General features: G+C 35.8%; 1 pseudogene across 1 annotated transcript in view; it reads left to right on the top strand.

Moving 5' to 3' along the window:
* LOC308654735 (sn-1-specific diacylglycerol lipase ABHD11-like) overlaps nucleotides 1-17,553 on the top strand; it is a 66,920-nt pseudogene extending 49,367 nt beyond the window's left edge. Inside the window, exon 3 of the transcript in view lies at nucleotides 16,621-17,553. The product of the transcript in view is annotated as a sn-1-specific diacylglycerol lipase ABHD11-like (transcript). The remainder of the gene's footprint in view (nucleotides 1-16,620) is intronic.
* Nucleotides 17,554-27,690: the final 10,137 nt, after the last annotated feature.

Raw genomic sequence — 27,690 nt, 5'->3', positions numbered from 1 at the left:
GTTAGGAATGACTTAAAACTTTAATGAGCCATGAACTATTTTCAAATTTATTTTACATAGATATAATTCAATAACCATACTTATTCTTTTCTCAGAGTTTCCAGGCTATTAAAAAAACGGCATGGTCCTAGGAAATTATTAATCACATTGGAAAACTTGTAAATTGTTTTTAACAGTTTTTAAAACCTATGCTATCAAATTAAATAACTGATTCCCATTTAAACTTATTGCAGTTTCTGGACTTTCTACCCTATGTTTGTCATCTCTCTACCCATAAAAAGGTACCTGAGGGTGGGGAGAAAAGTGAGAGAAAGGAAATAAACCTATATGGATGTTACAGACACATTTTCAGGAGTAAAAGAGAAGACTTGTTATACTTGCTTTTCTCATTCTTATCAGTTTGCAAAGCATTTGTAAGAGTTGGGCCCTGCTTCAAGAGTTGATTTAAATATTCGTTTTTTTAAAAAAATGTTTTCAGTCAACTCATGACTGTAAAGCAAACCTCAGATCTGACTGAAAGAATCGGATGAAGGTCACATCCCTAGATGAAGTGAAGTTACCACATGGTATTTCTTGAGCAGTATTGTTCCCGTGAACTCTGACTTTAGTGAATGTTAAGGGTAACGGCAAAGTGCTGGAGCATAGCCAGTTACCAACAAATCAGGCCTGTTAGGCAACAGCACTCCATTAGTCTCATGAGTCAGAGATTGTAGAATAGCCACAAGGCTGCAGTGAACAGATCACCTCCAACAGGGCGTCAGAAAACACTCTGTAGGACTAACTGAAATAACTCCATATGCTTCTTCACAGGAAACTGAAAAATAATAGTAATGAACCAGAAGACACAAATATTTTTGACATGAAATCATTGACATAAAATCCAAGAGAAAAACAAAAGCTACCTCTACACCTTAAGGGAAAGCAATGGCAACTAGGCTCGTCAGCTTTCTGTCACTGTGACAAGTACCTAAGAAAATCAACTTATAGGAGAAAAGATTTATTTCAGCTTATGATTTCAGAGTTTTCAGTCCATAGTCAGCGGGTTGCATTGTTTGTGGGCTGTGATGAGGCAGAAACATCATGGCAGAAGAGTGTGGCCAGGCAAAGCTGTCACCTCATGGCAGTCAGAAAGCAGAGAAAGTAAGGACGTGACAGGGGACAAGATATGCCATGCCGGGCCATGCCCCAGTGACATACTTGCTCCAACTAGGGCCTACCTCCTATAGATTTCTCCACTTCCCAATAGTCCATTCAATTTTGTACCTGCCAATTGATTCTGCCATTGATGAGATCAGAACTCTCCTGATCCAATCAACTTCTGAAAGGCTTATCTATAAAACTTGTATCATTGGGAACCAATCCCAACAAGAATTTAAGAATCTTTGCCTAAAATCTTGGAAAATTTATTTACACACTTTCTGTGCATTTTCCTCCACCTTTGTTCTCTCATAGGTACTCTAAAGAGAGATTTTTCCTTGTTATCTCTCCATCTCCATCATGGGTCAAGACAGAAGCAAAAACAATTACCCAGAGGAGCAACTGGCCTAGAAAGATTTATCATGTGTCCTTGCAGAGTATCTTCATTTTTGCTATAGAAGCTAAGCATAATTGGGGCTTAGGGAAAGAGAAGGCAGATAGAAATGTAAGGAAGAAATGAGCCAAGAGGTAAGGGTAGAAGATATTATAGAGATCCCACATTGAGCAGTATGACAGAGGAGACCTTCCCAGTGGTCCATTGCCTACTTCAGACTTCCACAGTGATCCCAGACTTTAACGTGCCCACATTAGGTGGGAGTGAAGACATGTACAAAGCCTCTATCATGTACAAAGTAGAAATAAACAGAAACTGCTGGACACTTTTTTATTGCTGAGCCTTTATGGTGTGAAGCCCCTCATGATTTTAAAATCTTCATACCAGGTCACCGGTAGGATATTCTGAAAATTCTATAAGAAAAGTCAAAAGTCTTTTTTAAATGCTGAATAAGATTTAAAAATAGCAACTACACAAATTCATGGGACCTAAGAAATCAAGGGGAATTCTTTAAAGTCAGGATAAAGAGTGAACCCAAATCTAAGAGGTTTCCCACTGTCCCAGGACATGATTTCTGGTAGCTTAAAACCTTGGCTTTAATGACTGCATAAGAGCTAGTCAAGCAGTTAGACTAGGGCCATTGAATAATGAGTAATTAGACTGGAAACCCTTGTAAAAATCCCAGAAGGCCTAAGTCTAGGAAAGGATAAAATAGTGGACTTCTTTGAGTAGGATTTACTTTAGTTATAGAGGAATGCAGTAGCTTCCCAAAAATATTTTGGGTCATAGATATGCTTTTATATATGTTTGGGACTTGAATTCACATTATCCACAATTAAAGACTTTTAATTTAAAGATCTGGGTTTATAGCTTTCTAGAACTCAGAGAAAGTAGACAAATGCTTTCAAGTAAACACACTGTCACATCAAGTCTCAATAAATTCACAGAGTTTTAATAAACATGTGCTCAAAATAAAAAAATCACTGAACAAATCAACTAGGCATTGTAAATGAGGGAGAACCAAACAGGTAACAGATGAAAGTAAATGTGTGGGAATCATTAGAAATATAATGACTAGTAATTTTTTATAAATAAAATATGGAATGAAAACACTAAGATCAAATATCTATCAAAGATAAACAGGCATAGTTGAGAAAAAGCAAAATCAAGCTTTTAGAAATGAAAAATAAAGTCAGTGAATTAAAGTTACATTTATAGCTTAAAAGGGAATTAATGACACAGAAGATATAAATGAAGAAATCACACAATTGGGGCCCAGAGAGGAAAAGTAATGGAAATGTATAAAAGAGAGCGTGAGAAATGTGGGACATAGAATGAGCTAGTCCAACAGACACACAGTCAAAATTCTAGACAAAATAATAGACTGAAGAGAGACAATGTTTGAATGGACAATGGTTAAGAATTACCCAGAATTGATGAACTCAGGCATACCAACAAATCTCAGGTAGGTTAAATTACCATAATTACACACACACACTTTTGTGTGTGTGTGTGTGTGTGTGTGTGTGTGTGTATGAAAAGCACCAAATAAGAGACTAGGGTTTTACAAAAAGCAGAGAGAAAAATTGGATTGTGAAGAAAATAGTGACAGCTACATTAACAGATGACTTCTCCACAGAGAAGTCCAGTAAAAACAGAACATTATCCAGAACTTCTTCATTGTTAACTCCAGTGATCTTTAATTCACTGACTGTATGTATATTTTTTTCAATTCTAAAAGCTCAATTTTGCTTTTTCTCATTTATGCCTGCTTATCTTTGATACACATTTCATTCTAATGTTTTCATCCCATATTTTATTTACATAAAATTACTAGTCTTGACTTCTCAATGAAAGACAGAAATCACCAGAAAAAAAATATCTTCAAGGGTCGAAAGTTCTTTCAACCTAGAATCATCTACCCAGTAAAAACATCTTCCAAGAAAGGCAATTTGAAGACATTTTCAGAAATTAGAACTTTACCACTAGCAGATTGTCCTGTGGGAACATCTTAGCATACATTTTAACAAGAATGCACTTTAAAAAAGATTAGGAAGATTCTAGAAGGAAGTTATGAGCTACATAAAGAAATAAGGCAAACAGGGAGGCAAGTGCAGAGGGCCGACAGGGAGCTTCAACAGTCTGCATAACATCCTATTTCACTGTATAGTTTTTTAATACATGTTATGTTACATATGTTCATATGGGTACCAAATGCTTCATAATTTTGAAAATAGATGAAAATCATCATATGGTCCCTGTGGAAAAAATATTTTAGCATAAAAGAAATAGGTGAATATTATCCCTAAAAGTCAGTGAAAATAAAATCTCTGTAAATAATTTGTAAAATAAAGCAAAAGAAAATTTTAGACAACTGTTTGGACAAACTGTGGTAGACAAGTGTTTCCACAACAGGGCTTAAATAGTGGTTCGTGTGCAATAGGAGCATCAGTCATATGCAAAGAGCAAGTTGAGGAGACAGAGGGATGCTAAGCCAGAATACAGAGCTAGGAAGCAAAGGGAGATGGGAGGAGCAGTCACTGGACAATAAGGCAGCCATCACAGCAAGGCCCTGCTGAAAACTGGATGTAGAAAAGTGCCCTTGTTTATTGACAAAAAGTTTCCCAGCTCTTTGAGAATGCAAAATAGAATAATAAGGTGATGAAAATGATGACAGTCCAATCAGCATGAAAAATAAGGAGCAGAGGAACACGTCAGAGACAGCTGTGGGGGGAAAAAAATTAGAATAGTCACAGCATGTTTATTGAGTGCCTCCTGTTTGCAGGCCGGGGGCCAAAACTAACACATCATCATCTTATTTACTACTACACCAACGTGAGGTTCACATTATTGCCACAATTACAAAAGAGAATATTAAGCCCTGAAGAGGTTGCTAAAGACCACAGCTGGAATTTGAACCTAGGTTTTTCTGTTGCAAATGTTTGAACAATTTATCTTTTTCAATAACGATATCAAGCGAAATAAACTTCAAGTTAACCTACTATGTATAAAGGAAGTCATTTTGCATTCGTAGACAAATTATCAGCATGGAAAAGAATGTTAAAACTTTATACTTCAAAAAATACAGCATAGAAATATGTGTGTGAGTGCATGTGCGTGTGTCATATAGATCTAAGGAGAAAACAGATACAGACACCTATATATTTCATGAATGTGAAAGCAAGATCTTCAAAATCAAGTTGACAGTTATTAAATTCATCAAAATTGCAAACGAATAAGCCACAAAGTCAACAAAGATTTTACCAAAACTACATGAATAGTTTGTTATTAGAATATAGATAATAATTTAAACATGTCAAATTTATATATATTATAACATATTTATACAAACAGAAGGAGTTCAATTACAAGGTAATTTAAGTTGCAATTTAAAGACATTTGATAACTAAAACCCTTTATAATAAAATATCTTATTAAATGTAAATAAGTTTACTTCTTTCGTATAACAAGAATACTTTCCTAATTAATGGCCAAAACTACATTTGAGATTAAAACCCCAGAATCATTGTAAATAAGGAAGGAAGACTATTAATGTTTAATATTATTCTGAAATTATAGCCCATTATATAAGTATATTAAGAAATTGTTAACAAATATAATTTTGGGAGGTAAGCTAAACTATAATTATATACAGATGGTCTGATTACACATTGTACATATTGTAAAATCCAAGAATGTTTAACTTAGCAAATTAGACTGTTTAATATTTCTGAACATTGCCATGGTGTGGGGAAATTGGTGCTCTCATATTATATCACATAGGGGAACATTTACTTTTTTAGTTAGCAATATTAATTAAGATCATGTGATTGCTAACTACTGGGAGTCTGTCGTCAAAATAGCTAGAAACAAAAATAACATATGACAAAGATGATTACTATGATCTTAAGTCTATAAAATTAAAAAGAACAATATTTCTAAATGTCTAATTAAAGGAGAATCTTAATTAAAATACTGTACTATATGCTCATTAAATCTTTTAAAATTTTGAAGGATGTCAAATGTTTGCATGTAGAATGTTTGTATGTTGAGTAGGAAGGATCTACATATGCATATTGTTTCTATACTGTAAAAAATACAACTTTAAAATAATTCTTGGAATGACCCTGCCTATATACTATAATCGCTTCAGAAGAAGAAGTTAATGCTGCACCTCACATTGCTCATCCTTTAGTACCAAGAACACAAGTTATTTCCAGGTCCTTCTTTATATATTTCTATATTCAATTCAAATAGGTAGTGAGTGAGGGAGAGGAGAGAGAGAAAAGAGGGTTATCCAGACCACGGCTGTATTTGATAGCCATTCATTACCATTAGGAAGGAAACAAAAGTCTGCTAAGAGAAAGCTGTTTAATAACTAAAACCCTTTATAATAAAATATCTGGGTAAAGAAGATGGGTAAAGAAACAGGACAGGAAAGAACACGTTGGCGGGATGGCGTCCATTCATTCACTCACTGCCTGAGAAGAGTGTCCTGATAAAATATCATGGTGACTTGACTTGGTTATTCAGAAACGGGACACCTGGTAGTGTAGCATCCTGACGCTGCTCAACATTCAGATGACACCATCCTGGACCAAGCAACTGGATTAATTGAAATTTGCTATGTTTAACATGGCAAGGCCTCAACACAACCCAATAGCGGTCCTCTTGATGACAGCCTAGTTTCTATTTGTTCACACCAATAAAAGCGTTATCACACAGATTGTCTTAGATCCAGTCCACAATGTCATATGCTTTTCATCACTTTCTACATGTGGAAACAGCTGATATAAAATGGACGTGTCCAGGATCACACAGAAATTAAATGGTAAATCCAGAGTTGAATCTCTGCTGGGCTTTCCTTTTAAGTCAAAATTAGCACTTTGTCATCTATTTCTTTCTACATTAGTTCTAAAAGAAAAAAAAAAGCTACCAAATAAAATCTGCTTGTTGGTTACATGGAGATTTTTAGTTGAAATTTGAGATGCAGACATGAGTTTTTGCCTCAAATATATTAAAGATGAATTTATTCAGACTACCCAAAAGATCATAGTCCAGTTATAAAGCTGAAATAGATACCCCCCAAAATACTTGTCTATTTTGCAATGACTTTGAAATATTATTACAAGATTTTTTCCATGAGCTGTTTTATTCTGATTGTTGATTCTATCTTACAGCATGTGAAAATTCTCTGTGTGTGTGTGTGTGTGTGTGTGTGTGTTGTGTTCTATTCAAGCAAAGCAAAGTAAAATTAACAAAATGGTATTTTAAATTATTTTTAGGCACACATTCATTAATTTATCCAATAATTCAATAAAAGTTTATTGAATATCATATATATATGATACTATGATGAAAAATTGTAAATGAAAAAATAAGAAAGAACTATGGAGTACTCTAGCTGTATGTTTTTTGGCACATTACCTAAACTCTTTGAACCCCATTTTTACCAATTATAAACTAAAAATCACAATCTCTAACAAATAATTTAGTTTTAGGATTAAGAATGAGACATTGAAGCCATGAGGCCCTCAGGTGGGGCTAAGCAACTAGTCCTTGTGAATTGCGTATAAGTCAGTCCTCATGGAGCTCATAGTAGTTAGGAAAGATGAGCTTTTGCAGATGGAGATTAAATATTGGATTCCTCCCTTATTTTCTGTGTGATCATGGAAAAGTGTATGTCTGATCCTCAGTTTCTAAATTAGTGAAGCAGCAATCCAGGCCAAATAGATTTAAACGTTGGCCAATATTAAAGTGTTTCACAATTTTATATTTTCCATATTACATCATACTGGTATCAAAAATAGTACCTATCTTAGTGGGTCTGTATCTAAGAGATAAGTTTGTATGACTCATGGTTCTTGCATAAACAGATTATAGAATCAGTAACACATTAATTACAGAGTTCCTTTTTCTTAGATTTTGAGTGCATGTAAAATATCATCCTATATTTAATAACATAAATACACACATATACACACACAAATCTTTTTTGCACAGGATTATTCAAAAAGACACTATTTGCAGTTACATTAAACTTAAAAAGTCAACCACAACACATTGTAAATCATAGTAACAATTATGTTATATATTGTCCATTTGGGAAGGGAAGATTATGGCTTATACTGCTGTGTATTGTCCATTTGGGAAGGGAAGATTATGGCTTATACTGCTGTGTAATCTGCATCATGTAGTAGATGCTGGTTGCAGAGTTAACAATCAATAAATTCTAGCAAAAGGATGATCTCATAACTTTAGGTTTAAGTCTGTCAGAAACCTATTTACAGTCCACAAATCTTTGCCTTCGCAAACTATGCTTAGGTATAAATACAAACAAATGTAGATTTTAGGGGGTAGACCTATATATGTTTGGCAAGATATGCAAATAAAACAGCCAAGTTTCCAATACAACTTATATACCCATATCAATTATTTATGGATGGATGAAAGTATTTTAAATATCATTCATGACTATTTCCAAATCTTTTCCTGTTTTCACTATGCTTGAGCATAAAGGCCAACTTTGCAAACATGTGATTTCTGTTTATGTGATTGATAATCTCATTTCTTATTCATGTTCCAAATAGAACAAAAATGTCAACCCTCTGCTTTGAAAGTCATTTTTCAGGGAAATGGCCATTCAGTTTGAGTTTCTGACTTTATACAATCAAAAGTAAATCTTTAATGGCACAGTTCTATGTTATTTCAGATAAGAATCCGAATAGTATATTACGCCTACCTCCAAAGTGCTGCTTCAACTGCATAAGAGACCTTACTGCTTTGTATTATGTTCATTAATGTACTTCATTGACAACCCTTTCTTTCCCTAGACCAGTGCATTTTCACCAGCTTTTATCATTTTTTATTTATGTTTTTAACTGAAACATGTAAATTTTGTATATTCATGGGGTGCCATATGATGTTTCTGTACAAGTATACATTATGCAAAGTTTAAATCAATTAAACATATCTACTTTCTCTGTTAATACTTCTTTATGGTGAAAACATTCAAATCCTATATATTTTTAAAGCTTTAAAAATATATGTGTGTAAACAACACATTATTGTCATCTAGGGTCACCCTCCTATGCACTAAAGCACCAGAAATTCTTTCCTCTAACTGTAACTTAGCACCCACTGATTAAGCTTAGCCTATCCTTCCCGTCCTGTTAGTCACCACAGGCTTAAGAAACAACCATTCTGCTCTCAACTTCTTTGAGATCACCTTTTTTAAATTCCACATATGAATAATGTGGAATATTTGTCTTTCTTTGCCTGGTATATTTAACTTAACATAATGACCACTACTACCATCCAAGTTGCTGCAAATGACCAGATTCCATTGTGCTCTGTACCCCATTTTTTTATCCACTCATCAGTTGACGGACAGCTGGTTGTTTCTATTTCTTGGCTACTTAGAACACTGCTACTAAGCATATAGGAGTGTAGATATCTCTTTGACAGACCTGTTTCATCTCTTGTGGGTATACACCCAGGAGCAGGATTGTTGGATCATATAGTAGGTTCTTTTCTACTTTTTAAGGACTCTCCACACTCTTTTCCACAATCGTTCTACTAACTCATATTCAAACCAACTGTGCATGGAGGTTTCTTTTTCTCCACATCGTTGCCAGTGCTTTCCATCTTTTATTTATTTATTTATTTATTTGGTAATAGTCGTTTTTCCCAGGGTGAAGTAATTGTGGTTTTAATTTGCATTTTCCTGATGATTAGTGTTGTTAAGAATTTTTTAATGTATGAGTTGTCCAATTGTGTGTCTTCCTTTGAAAACTGTTTATTCTATCACTCAAATTCAATTTGGACTTTTTTTTTCCCTATTGAGTTGTTTGTTTCCCTTATATATTCTGGTTATTAGCTCTGTCAGATGAACAGTTTTCAAATATTTTCTGCCATTCTTCTTTGTAGTGCAGGGGATTGAACCCAGGACTTTCTGCATGCTAGGTAAGCACTCTACCAACTGAACTATATCCCTAGTACCTTTTTCTCCCATTCTACAGATTGTCTTTTCACTGTGTCAATTGTTTCCTTTTCTGTGCAGAACTGTTTAGTTTGCTGAAATACCCTTTGTTTATTTTTGCTTTTGTTTCCTACACTTTCGGGGTCTTGTTCAAGATATCTTTGTCCATACTAATGCCCCAAAGAGTTCCCTTTAAGTTTTCTCTAAGTTTCAAGTCTTATATTTAGTCTTTAATCTATTTTGGGTGAATTTGTGTTATGTGGTGGGACAGAAGTTTAGTTTCATTGTTCTGCCTGCAGTTACCCGATTTTCTCACCACTATTTATTGAAAATACTGTCGTTTCTCCGATGTGTGTTCGTAGCACCTTTGTCAAAGATCAGTTGGCTGTGAATGTTTTCTCTAGATTCTCTATTCTGGTCCATTGGTCCATGTGCCTGTTTATGTGCCCATCTCATGCGTTTTAATCAACATAGCTTTGTAGTATATCCTGAAATCAGCCAGTGAAACGCTTCTTACTCTTCTTCCTTTTACTCAAGATTGTTTTGGTTGTTCAGAGTTTCTTGGTGATTCCACACAAATTTTAGGAACTTTCTTTTTCTAAGTCTGTGAAAAATGTCCCTGGTATTTTGATAGGAACTACACTGACTCTCTGGATTACTTTTGGGTGGTATGAACATTTTAACAATGTTGATTTTTCCAATGCCATGAGCATGGGATATCTTTACATTTCCTATGTCCTCTTCAATTTCTTTCATCAGCATTTTATAACTTTATATAGAGATTTTCACCTTGGTTGAATTTATTGTTAGGTATTTTAACTTTTTTGTACCTATTGTAAATGGGATTGCTTTCTTGATTACTATTTCAGATAGTTAAGTATTGATGTATAAAAATGCTATTGATGTTGGTATGTTAATTTTATATCATGAAAATTTGCAGAATTCATTTATTAGTTCTAATAATTTTTGTCACAATCTTTGAGGTTTTCTACATTTAAGATGTTGTCATCTGCAAACAGTGATAATTTGACTTCTTCCTTTCCAATCTGGGTGTTCTTTATTTATTTTGCTTGCCTGGCTGGGATTTCCAATACATTGAATGAAAGTGGTGAAAGTGTGCAGCCTTCTCTTGTTTAGTCTCCCCTCATTCAGTATGATTTTTGCTGTGGGCTTGCTGTACATGACCTTTATCATATTGAGGTATGTTTCTTCTATGTCTTATTTGCTTAGGGTTTTTATCATAAAGGAGAATTAAATTTTTATCATAAAGGGAATTTTGTATCATAAAGGGAAATTGAATAAATTACTTTTCTGCACTTATTACAATGATCATATGGGTTTTGTCCTTTATTCTGTTGACATGGTTCATCCACACTTATTAATTTGAGTATATAGAATCATCTTTGTACCAGTGGGATGAATCCCACTTGACCATGGTGAATAACCTTTTAAATAAGCTATATCTATATATTTGTATTTATACAGCTTATTTAAAAGGTTATTCACTGTGTGAGCAGTATTTTATTGAGAATTTTTGCATCTTTGTTCATCAAAGATATGGACCTGTAGCTTTCTCTCTCTCCGTGTGTGTGTGTGTGTGTGTGTGTGTGTGTCCGTGTGTGTCCTTTTCTGGTTTTGGCATCAGAATAATGCTAGATTTTTAGGATGATTTTGGAAAAATTTCCTTCTCTTCAATTTTTTTTTAAATAACTTAAGAGGAATTGGTATTAGTTGTGACTCCATCTTGGATCTCAATAATTTTCTGAAAAATGCTTCACCAAGGAAATAGGGGACCCTCCAGAATACCAAGAGCCAGGTGGTAGCTTGAGGCTGTTCCAGACAGATACAGGACAGAAGAAATTATTGGAAAGAAGAGGACCACTTTTCAGAGGTGGAGGGCATGGCCTGGTGCCAGGCTGGGATTTGTGAGGATATGGGCCTCCTTGTGGCAAGACTAGTCCCAGTCTCCTAAACAATAAATTAGTGACTACATCTCCTTTCTCCCCGCAACAGGTCAATTGTTTTTTCCATGTTATGCTGCCTGGGGTTGAGGAAAAATTGGTATGGGCTGTGGCCACCAACACCAGATCTCACCAGGAGGCCACAGCTTACCAAGACCAGTGGATGTGGTATTAGGACTGAGGCCGATTGTGCTGTGGGCTGCCTGCTGCTGGGGTAGAGTCAAGGATTGATACTGCTGCAGCCAGCTGGAGGTAATGCTGGCTGGGATATGTCAGACCAACAGAGATGGATGGTATCTACCTAACAGAGTGTCAGATCCAGAGGCTCCATCCTCAGGTACTGGCCTAGGAATAAGGACTGTAAAGACTTGCCCAGTGTTAAGTTTGATTGACCTACCACTGAGTTCCAAGACACAGTCCTGTGCTCACTTTCTTGCTCCACTCCTCAGCAGCTAGAATCTTGCTCCTCATTTTGCTGCCTGAGGTCAGGGGTGCTGTTGGATGCAGTGCTTTGGCTGTCCAGGCTGATGTTAAACTGGATTACATGTGAGTCTCACAAGGGATTCTGCAGCTGAATCGATTAAATTGCATAATCGATGGGGTCACCCCAAGCACACAAAGAGCTGGTGATGATGCAGCCCAAAGCACATGCCCGTCCTATCAGGGCAGAGATCACTGCTTGATGCCAGATAGGTCCAGAGGCTCCATCTATGAGCACTGAGCTAGAGATTGGGGCCTTTGGGCTCTATCTGGTGCTGAGTTTTATCATGATGAGCCCACATTGATCTCAACCAAAGTCCTATGCTTACTTTTCTGCATTATTCCCTATTGGAGTCTTATTCTTCGCCTTTCTTCCCAAAGTTTAGGAAAGAGTGGCCCAGACACTCCCTTGGCCACGTGACTAAGGAGGATCCAAATACTCAGGGGGCAGGAGACTTGGTGCCTTGTAATACACTGGCTTTTGCTATGGTGGATCTGGTACTGGGCTTCAAGTCTAAGGTCTAGACTTAATCCCCTCTCCTTTCCTCAGGTAGCATCTAGGAGTTGTGGGAAGGGCCATGTAGGCAACTCATTCCTTCCAGCCTTCTTCCATGTATTATTCTTTCTTTGCTGTGCTAAAACTGGGCACTGTGTTCTCTCCTTAGCTCTTGTGAAGGTGGATTGGTAAAAGAATAGCTGTCCATCTTGGCGTCTCTTTGGAGAGACAAACACTGGAGCATCTTACTCACCATCTTGATCCCTCCATTGTTGGTTTTTGTTAGTCTGTATTGGGAGTAGTTTGGAACTCAATCATTTCTCCCCCCCCCCTCTCTCATTACAGGGGATTGAACCCAAAGACTCTCAACCACTGACCTACATTTTCATACCTTTATTTTTTATTTTGAGACAGGGTCTTATTAAGTTGCTTAGGGCCTAACTAAGTTGCTGAGACTGGCTTTGAACTGGCGATCCTCCTGCTTCATCCTCCTAAATCACTGTGATTCTAGGTATGCACCACTGTACCTGGCCTTATTATTGTCTCTTAATTGAACATCTATACTGATGGCTCTGTCCTTCTTAAGACATCTGTCCTGGCTCCATTATTTGGATTTTTCATTATAATTGAATAATCTCTGTTTTCTGTCTTTCAGTTCTTCTGAAAACATAGTATAAATATGAGTTCCTTCATTGGAGTTTTAGGACTATGACCCCATCATAGTAATATGTCTTAAGATGTATTAGGGTGAGTTAATTTTAATATTTCAGATCCTCCAGTCAAATTTTATATGAAGAGTTCTTAATTTTAGCCAAAATTAATCAAGTTATAAACACTTATAAGTAAGGGAATACTTAAGTTGTACTGTTATTTCAGAGTATTGTTTTATAATAATATTTATTGCCATAGAGAATATTAATAATTCACAAGCATTAGATGTGTCATAGTGAAATGTAAATAAATGGAACACAGCACATTCTGTAGCAAAAATAACTATTCAACTGTTATGGCTCTTCTTCCTCAATTAGTATTGATAATAGAGTTTATTCCAAAAGAAAATAATGTGTCTTCAATAGTACCTTGCAAGTACATTTTCTGCACTACAAATTCTGTAAAAGATTAATTGATGTTCTACTGTTAAATGGTTCTTTGCTCAGTAAGTGTGAGAAACAAGTGAAACAGTACTAACCAGGATTTTTTTATGTCAGGACACTATAGAGTTTTCAATATATTGGTATTAATTTTATAATTCAGAAAGAGAGGAAAAGGTATTATAATGAGGAAATCTAATTACATCCCTTTTTTTTTCATGATTTATACTTTCTATGTCTTATCCAAGAAATCTTTGTGAAGATTTTCTCCTATGCTTTTTTTTTTTCAGGAACCTTACAATTTTCAGCTTTTACATTTAGGTCTATGAACCATTTTTTGTTAAATTTTATGTATATTAATGAGTTAAAGAATAGATAATACTTTTTCAAAATTCCCAGTTTTTCTATATAATTTGTTGAAAAGTTAATCTTTTCACTATCTTACCCAGACCCAATTGTCAAAATCAGTTGGCCATTAATTTGTGGATTTACCCAGACTCTCTTCTCTGTTCCATTGTTTTACTAACCTCAGACCTCTAGCACATTGCTCTGATTATTACAGATGTATACTGTATCTTGAGATCTGGTAGTACAGATTCTCCATCTTTGATCTTTCTCCAAAGGATTTTGTTTCTTCTAGGACCTTTGCACCTGCATATCAATTTCTGAATCTTCTTATCAAGTTGTATAAGAAAATCTGCTGGGATTGCACTGAACTTATAGATAACTTTAGGTACATTTCAAATGTTACTAATGTTGAATTTCCAATTAGTGATATATCTCTCAAAGCATTTAGATGAAAGATTGGCAATCATTCTTTGTAAAGGGTAAGGCAGTAGTTTTTGATGCTTTATTAAATTATATGGTCTCTATAGCAGCACCTCAATGGCAAAAGCAGATATATATATATATATATATATATATATATATATATATATATATATATATATATCTGTATTGCTTGGTGCAGTTGTGCATGCCTGTAATCTCAGAGGCTGGGGAAGATGAGGCAACTCAGAGAGGTGTTAAGAAATTCAGCCAGACCCTGCCTCTAAATAAAAAACATATATGAAAGAGGGGGTAGGAAAGTGGCTTAGTGGCTAACTGCCTATGGATTCAATCATAAAAATTAAAAAATAAGCATAGCTGCATTATAAAATAAAAAATAGACCACAGACTATAGACTGTAGTTTGCTTAATTTTGATATAGATCATCTTCAAATATTCCCAACAGTATTGTTAGTTAATTATTATTTTATGTTGGATAGTTTTATAAATTATATTTTTAAAACATCATAATCATGAATAGGATACATATAAAATTATAATTTGTTTTTAAATATTTACTTTGTATCCCATGGCTCTGCTGAATTTTCTAGTAATTTTTTGGTAGATTTCTCAGTAACCTATTGCCTGCAAATAATGGCAGTTTACCTATTTCCAATCTTTATGAGCTTTTTTCTTTTTACTGTTTTGTTGCATTCCTCAGGACTTCTGGTACCTGTTGAACAGGAGTGATAAGAGCAAACATCTGACAACATCAGCAAACATCAGCAAACAGCTGACTCCAGGGAAAAGACAGTCATTTTTCACTACAAAATAACATATTAACTGGAGATTTTCTCCTAGACTCCTATTATTAAGTTCAGGGATGTTTTTTATTTTTTATTTATTTTTTGTTGTTTTTTTTTTCTATTTCTAGTTTCCTAAGTGGTTTTATCATGACTCAATACTGTCAAATGTTTTTCTCCGCTCAATTAATATTGATAATTGTATTGATCAACTTTTGAATGTTAAATCAGCCTTGCATTACACAGTTGTTCCTGTTTTTTAAAACTATATAAGTCAATTAGATTTGCTATGCTAATGTTTTGTCAGGAATTTTTATGCAATGCTCAAAAGAGGTATTCATATGTGCACTTCTTTTATGTAATATCTTTGTTTGGTTCTTGGCAGGTAACTCAGACCTCTTAAGAAAAGTGGGAAAATATTTCCTATTCTACATTTCTTAAAGAATTTGTGTAAAATTGGCTGAATTTTCTCCTAATTAGAGAATTTCCCAATTAAACCATCTGGACCTGGAGTTTTCTCTGTGGAAAGGATTTTAATTATGAATGTAATTTCTTTAAAAGATATTGATCAATGTAGACATTCTATTTCCTTTTGTGTCAGTTTTTGTAACTTGTGACTTTCAAGGAGTTTATCCCTTTCTTTGGAGATGTCAAGTTTGTTGTTTTTTAATATCCCTCATTTCTTTGGATGTCTGTAATAATATTGCTTCATTGCTGTTATTGGTAATCTGTATTTCTTTCCTTTTTTAATCAATTCAACAAAAGATTTATTTTATCCAAGAATATTATTGATAATTTCCAATAAATAATGTGTTATCATTTTTTCCCTTTCCCATTTCAGTTCTCATTTTCATTGTTTATTTTGTGGTTTTCCTTTTTTTCAGGTTTTTAAGATTAAGTTTATTCCACTGACTTTTATCACTTTTATTTCTAATATAAGTATTTATAGCTATACATTCCTAAGCACTCTGTTAACTGCATCACTCAAATTTGATATATTTTTCCATTATTATTCAGTGAAAAGTGTTTTATAATTCCTTTTGTGATTTCTTCTTTGATCCATGGTTTATTCAGAAACTTGTTTAATTCAGAAAATTGTCAGAACATGCCTTGGGAAATTGCAGAACACTCTTGTTATTTACACTTAGGATATAATGCAGTTTGGAATACAAAATATGGGGAGAAGATAGCCCCAGAGGTGATCCAAAGGAAAAAAGTATGTAAGCATCCTACCCATATAGGGATACATGTTTACTCTAGGGAATTATCTAAGACTGAGGCTCATCTTAGGAAGGGACACAGTGTGATCAAGATATTTTTAGAATCAGAGTAATCATGACACTAATTATCAGGAGACCTTTGTCTTGAGATATTTTGCTTGATACAGAAAAAAAAATAAATATTATACACATTCTATTACAGAATACAAGTCTCAAATGAGCCCCTCCCCGGGTTCGGCAACCCTTCCCCCCTCTCCCAACTCAGACCCTCCCCCCATCGTCCCTGCAGGCCGCTACCGCTGTCCTACAGGCTTCTGGACGGGGAGACAACCTATAGTCCTTCTGCATGGGCTTTTCGGCAGCAAAACCAACTTCAACTCCATTGCCAAGGCTTTGGCCCAGCAGACAGGCCGGAGGGTGCTGACAGTAGATGCTCGGAACCATGGTGACAGCCCCCACAGCCCAGATGTGAGCTACGAGGCCATGTGCCAGGACCTGCAGAGCCTCCTGCCCCAGCTGGACCTGGCACCTTGTGCCCTCATTGGCCACAGTATGGGAGGAAAGACAGCCATGCTTCTGGCGCTCCAGAGGCCAGAGCTGGTGGAACGGCTGATTGCAGTGGACATCAGCCCAGTGAAGACCACAGGCACCTCAAAGTTTGCGACCTACGTGGCTGCCATGAAGTCCATAGACATCCCAGATAAGATGCCCCGCTCCCAGGCTGGAAAACTGGCCGATAAGCAACTCAGCCAGGCTGTCCAGGACATGGCCGTGCGGCAGTTCCTGCTCACCAACCTGGTGGAGGTAGATGGGCACTTCCAATGGAGAATGAACTTGGATGCCCTGGCTGAGCACTTGGATGAGATTATGAACTTCCCACCACAACAGGAACCCTATTCTGGGCCAACTCTCTTCCTCCTTGGTGGAAGTTCCCATTATGTGTGTCCCAGTCACCACCCTGAGATTAGGCGACTCTTTCCTGGCGCCCGGATACAGACTGTGCCTAACGCCAACCACTGGGTTCATGCTGACCGCCCCCAGGACTTCATGGCTGCTGTCCAAAGCTTCTTGGTCTAAGAGGTGCTGCCTGCAAGAGGAGCAGAAGGTCCCAGGCTTCGTGTCCTTGCAGCCTGTTCACGTTGCCACACAGGACTCGGGCACGTACTGAGAGGGAACGGGGGTGTGCAGTGGCCAGGCCTCCAGGTTTAATGAATAAAGACAATCCCCCCCCCAAAAAAAGAAAGTCTCAAATGAATAAAATTAATCATACAAAGAATAACTTTGCTGTATTATCAGACACCATTTAATTCTATAAAGGACAAGAAAAAAAGCAACTTGTACACAAGTATGAACCACAGTCATAGTAAGTAAGCTAGTGGCAAAATTCATAAAGTATGTTAAATAGTAAGTTACTAACCTGGGAGACATGCTAAAGGTAGATAAATGCAATAAATAAAATTTATGTGCACTAGTTATCTTTCCATCACTGTAATAATTGTCTGAGGCAATCAACTTGGCTTTGGATCACAGTGGTGGAGGTTTTAGTTCATGGTCAGGTGAATCTATTGCTTTTAAGCTCTGGTGGAGGGGTGCCAGGTGGCAGCGGCAGTATCATTTGGCAGAGGAAAAACCATTCACCTCATGCCTGGGAAGAGAAAGACAGGAATAGGAAGGGCCTGGGGTCCTGCTATCTCTTCAAGGGCATGCTCGCAGTGAAGACCTCCCACCTCGGCCCCACTCAAAATTTTCACCACCTTTCAATAGTGCCAAGATGGAAGCTAAGACACTTGGGTCTTTAAGATCTGAACTAGCGCAATATGGCAAAACAAATAAAAATACCAGTGACAGAAACAGAGTCAGTTATGATAATCCTCTTCTCAGATTTTTTTTTTCTGAGAAATGGCTATTACCTTCTTTTCAATGTTTTATTGGTGCATTAGAGTTACATATAATACTTGATTTCATTTTGAAATAATCATACAATTTGTCATTTTGAATTTGGTATTTAATTTGCTCCATTTCAGTCCCAGGTCTTTTCTTTCCCTCTCTTCCTCCTTCTCCTTACTCCTCTTCCTCTACTCTATTGTTATTTTTTCTATTTATTTACTTTTAATTGGTGTTTTATAAATATACATAAAGATAGATTTCACTGTTGTATATTTATACATGCACATAACATAAGTTTGTCAAATTCATTCTGTGTTTACTCTTCTTTCCTATCCCTCCTCCCTCCACCTCAATCTCCTTCTTTACTCCACTGATCTCTGTCCTTAGGATACATGAAATCCACTCCCTCCTTTCCTCCCTTAATTTGCTGTAGCTTCTGCATATAAAAGAAAACATTAACCCCTGTCTTTCTGATTCTGGCTTATTTCACTTAGCAAAATGTTCTCAAGTTCCTTCCATTTACCAGCAAATGCTGTGACTTCATCTTCTCTATAACTCAGTAAAACTCCAGTGGGTACGTATACCATGCTTTCTTTATCCATTCTTCTGTTGTCAGACACCTAAGCTGATTCCATACCTTGACTATTGTGAATTGTATTTCTATAAACATTATGGCTGCATTCCTATTGTATGCTTATTTTAGATCTTTTGGAAATGAAGGAGTGGGATAGCTGGATCATGTGGTGGCTCCGTTCCTAGTTTTTTGAGGGATCTCCATACTGCTTTCCAGGGTGATTGAACTAATTTGCAGTTCCATCAAAAATGTATGAGTATATCTTTTTTCCCCTACATCCTTACTAACATTTATTATTATTTGTATTCTTGACAATCACTATTATGCATGGAATGAGATGAAATATCAGTGTAGTTTTGATTTTCATGTTTGGCAGAGGTATTGAACACTTTTTTCATATCTGTTGTCCATTTATGTCTTATTTTGAGAAATGTCTATTAAGTTTTTTGCCCATTTATTAATTGGGTTATTTGGATTCTTCTTTTTCATTTTTTTTCATTCTTTTTTTGTTTTTGTTGTTTTGGTGTTAAACTTTTTGAGTTCTTTATTTTTTGCCCCACCTGAGGAGCAGGTGACAAAGATTTTCTCTCATATTAATGCCCCATCTGAGGAGCAGGTGACAAAGATTTTCTCTCATTTTTAGGCTTTATTGTGCAGAAACTGTTTAATATGATACCATCCAAATTGTTTATTCTTGGCTTATTTCTTGAGCTTTAGGAGTCTTGTGAAGAAAGTCAAAGTCTGTGCCAATATGTTGGAGTTTGAGCCTACCTTTTGTCCTAGGATTTACAGAGTTTCTGATCTAATTTCTAGGTCTTTGATCCACTTTTAGTTGATTGTTGTGCAGAATGAAAGATAGGGATCATGTTTCATTCTTGTACATTTCAATATCCAGTTTTCCCAGAACAATTTGTTAAAAAGTTCATCTTTACTCTATCATATCTTTTTGGCATGTTTTCTGAGAATCAGATGATTATATCTATGTGGGTTTGTCCCTGTGTCTTCTACTATATTCCATTAGTCTTCATGGCTGTTTCGATGCCAATACCTCAGTTTTTGTTACCTTAGCTCTGGGGTATAATTTGATGTTCAGTATTGTGATGCCTCTGTAATTGATCTTCTTGATCAGGATTGAGGTTCCTATTCTTGGCCTCTTATTTTTTCATATGAATTTTAGGACTATGTTTTAGTCAGCTTTTTCATTGCAGTGACTAAAAGATCTGACCAGAACAATTATAGAGTTTCATTAGGGGGCTCATGGATTCAGAAGTCTCACTTCATGGTTATCAGGCTCCACTCCACTGGACTTGAGATAATGGCAGAAGAGTGTAGCAGAGGGAAGCAGCTCACATAATGATCAGGAAGAAGAGAGAGAGACAGAGAGAGAGAGAGAGAGAGAGAGAGAGAGAGAGAGAGAGAGAGAGACTCAACTTGCCAGATACAAAATATATACCCTCTAGGCATGCCCCTCATGATCCACCTCCTCCAGCCACACCCTACCTGCCTTCAGCTACCACTCAGTAAATCCACATCAGGGGATTAATTCACTGATTGGGTTAAGGCTATAGTAGTGCAATCATTTCTCCTCTAAACCTTCTTTCATTGTCTCATACATGAGCTTTTGGGGGACACATCACATCAAAGCCATAACAATTTTTTTTTCTAGTTCTCTGAGAATGTCATTGGCATTTTGATGAGGATTGCATGGAATCTGTATACTGCTTTTAAAGAAAGCATTTTGATATAGTGCTTGTCCAAGAACATGGGAGGTCTTTCCCTCTTTTAATTTCATTTCTTTGTTTGGTGTTCTATAGTTTTTATTGGAGAGACTTTCACCTTCTAGGTCATATTTATGCCTAAGTATGTTATTTTATTTTATTTTTTTGAAGTTATTGTAAATAGAATGAATCATCTTCATACTCTCTTTTTCAACAGATTCTTTATTGGAGTATAGACATCAATTGATTTATGAGTGCTGATCTTATATCTATATCTATATCCCTGGAAGTCTTCTAGTGGAGTTTTATTGGGTCTTCTAAATGTAGGATCATGTCATCAGCAGAGATAGTTTGAACTTTTCTTTTCCTATTTGTATCCCTTTAATTTCCTTTTCTTGTCTGATTGATGTGCTAGAGTTTCAAGGATCATGTTGAGTAGGAGTGTTGAAAGCTGGCTTCCTGTCCTGTTTCTGGTTTTAGAGGAAATGCTTTCAGTTTTTCTCCATTAAGTATGATGTTGGCCTTGGGTTGGTCTAGTATAACTTAAGTTTCTTCTATCACTAGTTTATCTAGCATTTTTAAATATGAAGGTCTACTGAACTTTGCCATTTGCTTTTTCTACATTCATTTAGATGATCCCTTGAGTCTTGTCCTTAATTCTATGTATTATTGGTTTGTGTATCTTGAACAAACCTTACATCCCTGGGATGAAACCCACTTGATCATGGTGTACTGTCTTCTTACTATGTTTCTGAATAACATTTGCCAATATTTTGTTATGAATTTGGTATCTATGTTCACCAATGGTATTGGTCTGAAGTTTTCCTCCCTGTCGTGTTTTGGTCTAATTTTAGTATCAGGGTAATACTAGTTGTATAGAATGAATTTGACAGCATTCTCTCTTTTTTGTTTAATGCAATAATTAAGAATGATTGACATTAGTTCTTCTTTAAAGATTTGGTAGAACTTGGCTGAGAATCTGTCTGGGCCTGGAACTTTCTTTGTTGGAAGGTTTTTTAATACCTGTTTCATTTTCATTACTTGATATTGGTTTATTGAAGTTTTCTATATCCTCTTGGTTCAATTTGGGTTAGTCATATGTCTCCAGGAATCTGTCAATATCTTCAAATTTTTCAAGTTTATTTTAGTATCAATTTTCAAAATAGTTTCTAATGATCCTCTGGATTTCAGTACAGTATGTGATGATATCTCCTTATTCATATCTAATTTTATTAATTTGGATCAGTGTTCTCCTTTTTTGGTTAGTTCGACTAAGGGTTTATCAATATTGTTTATCTTTTAAGAGAACCAACTCTTTTGTTCCATTTTTTTGTATTTATTTTTAAATTTTCAATTTCATTAATTTTGGCTCTAATTTTAATTATTTCCTGTTTTTTTCTCATTCACTAATTTTGGTTATTAGTTTTTCTACAGCTTTAAAGTATGAGATTAGAGAATTTATTTTTCACCTTTCAATTTTTTTAAAGGTAGGAACTCAGTGCCATAAACTTTCCTCTTAGAGCTAGTTCATACTGTGCCAGAGATTTTGATGTGTTTTATCTGCATTCTCATTTGCTTTTAAGATTTTTTTCTCCCCTGATTGCTTCTGTGATCAATTCCTCATTTAAAAATATTTAGTCTCCAGGTATTAGAATGTTTTCTATTTTCTATCTTGTCACTGATTTCTAATTTCGTTCCATTATGATTTGATAAGCTGCAGAGAATTAACTCTTTTTTTTTTTTTTTTGTATTTTCTAAAACGTGCTTTGTGCTCTAGTGTATGGTCTATTTTAGAGAATGTTCCACAAGCCATTGAGAAGAAAGTGAATTCTTAGTTGTTTGTGGATGAAATATTCTATAAATGTCAGTTATTTCCATTTGATTAGTAGTATTTCTGAGTACTGAAGAGCCTTTACTTTGTTTATGTCTGAATGAAGTATTCAATGGTGAGAGAGGTATGTTGAAATACCTCAGTTGTTGCTTTGGAGTCTATTTGATTCTTTATAATTGAGAAGCGTTTGTTTTATGGGGGTAGACTCACACAGTTTGGGGCGTAAATATTTACAATCCTCTTATCTTTTGGTTAGGTATTCCCTTAACCAATACGAAGTGACCTTCTTTGTCTCTTTTGATCTATTTTGGCTTGAAGTCTACTTTGTCTGATATGAGGGTAATTACCCTGCTTGATTTCAGTTTCCATTTGTGTGGTATATATTATCCATTTTTTTTATCTTTAGTCTGGGACAATCTTTATCTGTAAGGTTAGTCTTTTTATAAACAACACGTTAATGGGTCTTGTTTTTTAATCCCATATGCCAATATAAGCCTCTTTTTTAAAATTTCTTTTTGTTGTTGTTATTGATGGACCTTTATTTTTTATATTCAGTGCTGAGGATTAAACCTCACACATACTAGGCTTGCTCTCTACCACTGAGCCACAACCCCAGCCCCAATATTTGCCTTTTGATTGAAGAGTTTAGACCATTTATATTCAGTGTTATTATACAGAGACTATTTTAATTTTCTGCCATATTGATTAATATATCCTGATTAATTCAGAATTGATTCTTTTAATTGACTATTCTTGTGAGATTCATCCATATATTGGCTCAGATATTTATTTTTTGTTTCTTCTACATGAAATATTTCATCATATATGTTTTGTGGTGCTGGGTTAGTGGTTATTAATTCTTTTGATTTCTGCTCATATGGAAGGTTTTTATTTCATCTAAATTCTGAAAGTTCATTTTTCTGCATACAACAATCTTGTTGGCACCTGTTTTCTTTCAGTGTTTGGTATACATTATTCAAAGTTCTCCTTGCTTATAGGATCTGGGTTGAGAAATCAGTTGAAATTCAAATTGGCTTACCTTTAAATGTGACTTGCCTGGTTTATCTTGTGAATTCTAACCTTATTCTGTGTATTAAGATTTTCATTATAATGTGACTTGGAGAGGATCATTTTTATCTTGCTTTATTTGGAGGTTTATATGCCTCTTGTATTTCGATTTCCATCTCATTTCTAATACTTGGAAAGTTTTTTTTGTTGTTGTTGTTGGTATTGATTTTTGGTTTTTATGAGAAAAAGGAAAAAGAAGGTTTATTGCTTTGCTAGCAAAGAATAAACACAGGGGATAACTTTCCCAGGGGCTGTGATTCTGTCCATCAGCAGGAAGAGGGGGCTTTTAAAAAGGGGATTCAATGGCTACATTTCATGTGTTCTCTGTTGGAGTTGTAATTCACTTGTTAATTTAGGAGAGAGTCATTTCTGAGATATTCTGGTACCATCTCCAAAGTCTGGATTACTTGGTTTCTATGGTGGGTGTGTGCTCAAGGACAGGAAAATGTGCCTAAAATGGAGAAGAAAGATAATACTGTTTCCCCGGAGATTAGGGTGGAGGAGAGATTAAGGAGGAGCAGGGAGAGAGGAAGAGAAAGAAGCATGTCCATTTTAAAAATAAGTTGCTGTGGAGGAGCAGCAAGGGCTATATTCAAAGCATAAAGTAGACCACTGTTACATTTCCCCACTGTTAATTTCTACATTCCATTTCTGTTTTTTTTAAAAAATGGGCAATGACATCTCCAAACTGCTTCTTGCTGAAAAGGGGTGAAGTTGGGGGAAGTAATCCAAAGTCCTTGTTCTCTATCAGGTGGGGTGTGGACAGTTAAGGGCATTCAACACTGGAGCAGTCCAGAGGTCTACAGTGGCTGATGGCTGGTGACTGGACAAGGCATACAGAGGGCAGGGATCATGCTAAGCCAAGAATAAACAATACAATAAAGCATTACTTTTTGTAAACAATTAGCACAAAGCAAATAGTATTTCAGTCAGTCTCTGAAAACCATGAGGACAGTAACAAATAATCTTATCAGTGAAAACCAGGACTAGTTTATTGATGTAGGAGGTTAGGACGATTTGTAAGTCTATGAGATCATACTCCAATTAACTCAGGGCAAATTTTGCAACTGTAGAGTCCCTTGTGATCATTATTATTAGGCATGGAAAGTTTTATAATATTATTTCATTGAAGAGATTGTAGATTCCTTTAGTTTGTATTTTGGAGTTTTCTTCAATCCTGATGAGTCTAAATATGTTCTCTTGATGTTATTCCAGATTTATTGAATAGTCTGGTCATCTTAACATTTTTTCTTTATTTTCAAGATTATATACTTTATCTTTAATACTGTAAAAAAATGATCTTTGAAGTGGTCTAATTTATTGTGATGTGTTCCGTTGGATTCTTAATTTGATTTATTGATTCTTTCATTTCCAGGATTTCCATTTGGTTCTTTTTCAGAATCTCTTTTTATTGAAATAATCTTTCATTTCCTATATTTTCTAAGTTTATTTCTTATGTCATCTTTTAGATCATTGAACAATTTAATAAGAACTTTCTAAATTCTTTCTCCAACATTTTCTCTTCTGTGGTGACCATGGGGTCAGTTGTTGAAGTGTTGCAGGCCGTTTGGAATGGTTTGTACCTTTTGCTTTTTCATACTGCTTGTAGGTCTACCATTTATTAGAATGATTATTCTTTTTTTTTAAATGGAAGGGCCTATCTAATGAACTTCTTTTTCTTAAGAGTCCCAGCCTGGTCAAATATCCAGGTAGTGATAACTCTTACTCAGTGTGCATCCCATGTTGTTTCCAGTATCTGCACCACTTTGAGAGAAGACACTGAGTCTTGTTTATTTATTATAATCATTTCAGAACAAAGTCATATAGTATTCAAACTTAGGAAAAAACCAAAACCTCATTAACAGTGTTGCCCAGAGTTCCTCTAATCAAGGTGTAAACTTGTAGTAATGTTCATCTCCTGGTTTTCAGGGTGTTCCTTTTTTCCCCATGGATCTTCCTGCAGCAGAGAAAGCTGGGCTCCTGGACATAAGAGATGGTGCCTAGAAAAATCTCAAGGTAGTTTTCATTTGCATCTCTCTGATTTTAAATCAGGGAACAGTTTTTTCAAATTGTGTTGGCCATTGTATTTCTTCTTTTGAGAAATGTCTGTTCTTGTGCCCATTGATTCTGTGTGTGTGTGTGTGTGTGTGTGTGTGTGTGTGTGTGTTAAGCTTTTTGAGTTCAGAAGACATTTTTATAAAACATTTTAAAATTGGCCATTCATTGTTGATATCCATTATGGCCCTATTTTAACTTCACTTGTTGTGTGTCCATGAAGTGAAGGTAACCCCGTGACTGTTCAGGAGAATGATTGCTTGCAGCTATGTCTTTCTTACAGAGCAAGGACAGGTTTTGGCCACAGTTAATTTTCATCTGTGCATTCCTTCCTTACTCAAACCCCAACTTTAGTCTGAATCAACACAGAATCAGCAAAGAAGGTTGCCTTGGGACAGAGAAAGAGGAAGTATGAGGAAAGGAGAGGGAGAGAGGTAGTGTATCAACATTTTATAATCCAAAATTAGGGTAGTAAGATCCTTTCACATACTCATAATCTAACCTAATACCCCATCTCTTTTATTTTACCTCACATTGTATGCTTTTAGTTGATTTAATAGACCATGTTATTTGAGAATCATCATTTGGTCTGTAAGCCGTTTTCTTCTGAGACTTCTAGGATAGAAATTGGAGGCTACTATTTCATCAAGATTATTTTCTACATGACCATTGCCATAATAACAAAAACAATGATATCTTAATAATCAATGATGAGAGGCTTCTTTTGGTATTGTTGTTATATATCAGAGTATTTCAAAATCTGATTTTGATATTTTGAGGAAAGGTTAAAAACTCAATAAAGAGATGGTAGAATTAAATATACATATAATCCACAGAATAAAGCAATGTAAATTATCAAAGTATCTCATGATATTTGCAAAGAGCTTATTTTCCATCACTGTGACCAAAAGAGCAGATAAGGACGATTTAGAAGAGGAAAAGTTTATTTTGGCTCACTGTTCAGTTCATGGTCAGTCAACTCTGGAGTTCTGGGCCCAATGTGAGTCAGAACACCCGTCAGAAGCTCCTGACAGAGTAAAGTAGCTCCACCAGGAAGCAGACAGGAAGGTCTGCTCACCAGTGACCAAATTTAAACTCCAAAGGAATGCTCTCCGTCACCTACCTCTGAGATAGTGGACATGCCAGGCAGTTAGACAGGGACCAGCTGGCCCAGGCAGGTCTCTCCTCTTCCTCCCTTATCCCAGGTTACCAAAGGCCCTGATCTTAGGAACACAGGAGACAGTATCACCAACAAGTTGCCCAAGCAGCCTGAGCTTTCAAGGCTGGGCCAATCAACAAACCCCAGCAGCAGATTTCAATCACAGAACGCCAAGACCCGCAGCCTCACATCCCAACCAGGAATTTTAAAAACCAAGAAGCTCCTCTTTTCTGGCCATAAAAGCTGGATGGTCGGCCCTAGCAGGGGCACTCAAACACTGCACCAGAAGCTCTGAGCGTTCTCATTTTCTTTCTTTTCGAGTACAGTTCTTACTAGATTGCTTACCTGGCATTCATTGGTGGTGTTCATTCTTGGACTCTGTGGAATATAAATTCAAACTGGAACCGACCCCGACTTCAGCCACCCGCTACCTGCCTAAAGTTGCTACCCAGTGAATCCATTGTTTCACCTCTGAACATTCTTACATTGTGTCTCCTAGTTTTTATAGGACCCTTATGTGTAAACCTTCTCAGAGCCATTATATACACACATATATACCTATTTATCTATATAAATGTATGCAAAATGTGTATAAATGTATGTATGTACATACATACATACCTAGGTGCTCAGATTTTGCTTTTACCACACATTTAAAACTGTGAATTTAATTTTGACAAAATAAATTCAATAAACACTAATTGAGGATCTACTATTTCCCAGTCACAGGGCCAAAATCAACATCATTTTAACTTCACCTGTTGACACAGACTATTATTGTCCTCCACTTTATCTTACATTCTTTGATTGTTTATGTTACGTTGCCAAAAATACATAAATTTAGCTGGGTATGGTGACACATATCTGTTATCCAAGCCACTTGGTAGCTTGAGGCAGGAGGATCAAGAGTTTGCGACCACCCTTTACAACTTAGCCATACCTTAATAAGATAAAATGAAATGAAATAAAATAAACATGTTAATTTAAACCATAGAACTAATTCAAGATAAGTATGGGCCATGTGTCCACAAGCATGTGATGTAAAGCAAAATTTATTTTTATAATTT

The sequence above is a fragment of the Spermophilus citellus genome (genome assembly GCF_964194105.1).
Source record: "Spermophilus citellus genome assembly, chromosome: 8".
Taxonomy (NCBI): domain Eukaryota; kingdom Metazoa; phylum Chordata; class Mammalia; order Rodentia; family Sciuridae; genus Spermophilus; species Spermophilus citellus.
This window is presented reverse-complemented; position numbering and strand designations above follow the sequence as displayed.